Source organism: Parus major, unplaced genomic scaffold, assembly GCF_001522545.3.
Source record: "Parus major isolate Abel unplaced genomic scaffold, Parus_major1.1 Scaffold273, whole genome shotgun sequence".
Taxonomy (NCBI): Eukaryota; Metazoa; Chordata; class Aves; order Passeriformes; family Paridae; genus Parus; species Parus major.
This window is the reverse complement of record NW_015379267.1, coordinates 300,163-302,232: the sequence shown is the minus strand read 5'-3', so window position 1 is coordinate 302,232 and position 2,070 is coordinate 300,163.

Here is a 2,070-nt window from a genome sequence, read left to right as displayed (position 1 = left end):
TGTCCCTGTGTCCCTGTGTCCTTCTGTCCCTGTGTCCTTCTGTCCCTGTGTCCCCTGTCCCTGTGTCCCCTGTCCCTGTGTCCCTGACCCCTGTCCGTGTGTCCCCTGTCCCTGTGTCCTTGTCCCCTGTCCCTGTGTCCCCTGTCCCTGTGTCCATCTGTCCCCTGTCCCTGTGTCCCCTGTCCCTGTGTCCATCTGTCCCTGTGTCCTTCTGTCCCTGTGTCCATCTGTCCCCTGTCCCTGTCCCCTGTCCCTGTGTCCTTCTGTCCCTGTGTCCTTCTGTCCCCTGTCCCTGTCCCCTGTCCCTGTGTCCTTCTGTCCCCTGTCCCTGTCCCCCTGTCCCCGTGTTCTTGTCCCTCTGTCCCCGTGTCCCTGTCCCTCTGTCCCTGTGTCCCTCTGTCCCCTGTCCTTGTCCCCTGTCCCTGTGTCCCTCTGTGTCCCTGTCCCTGTGTCCCTGTCCCTGTCCCCATGTCCCTGTCCCTCTGTCCCCGTGTCCCTGTGTCCCTGTCCCCTGTCCCTCTGTCCCCGTGTCCCTGTCCCTGTCCCCGTGTCCCTGTCCCTGTCCCCTGTCCCTCTGTCCCCTGTGTCCCTGTCCCCTGTCCCTCTGTCCCCGTGTCCCTGTCCCCGTGTCCCTGTCCCTCTGTCCCCTGTCCCTCTGTCCCCTGTGTCCCTGTCCCTGTCCCCGTGTCCCTGTCCCTGTCCCCGTGTCCCTGTGTCCCTGTCCCTCTGTCCCTGTGTCCCCTGTCCCCGTGTCCCTGTCCCTCTGTCCCCTGTCCCCGTGTCCCTGTGTCCCCGTGTCCCTCTGTCCCTGTGTCCCCTGTCCCTCTGTCCCTGTGTCCCCTGTCCCTCTGTCCCCTGTCCCTGTGTCCCCGTGTCCCTCTGTCCCCTGTCCCTCTGTCCCTGTGTCCCCTGTCCCCGTGTCCCTGTCCCTGTGTCCCCTGTCCCCGTGTCCCCGTGTCCGTGTTTCCAGCCCGGCTGTGGCTCCCAGCCGGATCCCGTTGGGAATTGCGGTTTCCCGGTGGGTCCGGGATGAGCAGCAGGAGGACGAAAGGCTTTTCCTGCCCGGGTAAATTTAACCCCGCGCTCCTTTCATTTATCGCTGGAAGCGGCCGCGCCGGGAATTCCAGAGGCGGCTCCCGGAGCCGGGAGCGGGGCGGGATCGGCCGGGATGGGCCAGAGGCTCCCGGGGCTCTCCGGCCCCGGCTGGGAGTGCGGGGCTGGCTCAGGCCGAGCATTCCCGGAGGGAATTCCCGGAGCCAGGAGCCTCCCTGCTGCTTTTCCAGCCCCGGATCCAAGGTTCCAAAGCTGCTCCCGAGGGAATGAACGCTGCTATCCCTGAGGCAGCTCCCGCCAAATCCCCAGTTTTGTTCAGTGGGAAAACCCCGATTTTGTGAATACAAAATAAAATTAAAAGGCTTTGAAGAAAGGATTTAGGGGAAGAGAAGCTTTAAACCAGGAGAAATCCCAGTCCCAGCGCAGCTCTGGGAACGGACCCTCAGCATTAAATCCCGTTTTTTAGGGACAGCCAGCCGGGAATGTGATCCCGGGGGGCAGAACGGGGATCACAGCCCCCCCGATCCCCCCGATCCCCCCAGCCTGGGCAGCGCTGGGAGCACTGGGAGCACTGGGATCTCTGCCAGCCGGCTCCGGCTCCTCCCGGCCCTTTGGAAACCTCGGGAATTGAGCCCGGCACCTTCCCCGGCTCATCCTGCGGGGGCCGCGGGCCCGGAACAGGGAGAGGAAGGGACACCAAAAATATCCCGTAATTACAGAGGGGAGGGACGCGGCTGGAGCCCGGCTGGGCAGCGGCAGCTCCCACTCTGCTCCTGAGGAACGGACAGGAGGAACATTTCGGGAAGATCCTCCATGCCCTGAGCCCCCAAATCCCTGGAGCGGCTGCGGGAATTCCCGGGGATGTCGGGAAAGGAGGGAGCCCTGGGCAGGCCTGGCCCAGGATGTGCTTTTTTTGGTGGAAAAACTCATCCTGAGACCCTTTCCCTGCAAATTCCCATTCCTTTCTTCTCCCACTGAGATGGAGCCCCAGAGCTCCATCCCTGTCTCAATCCCTGT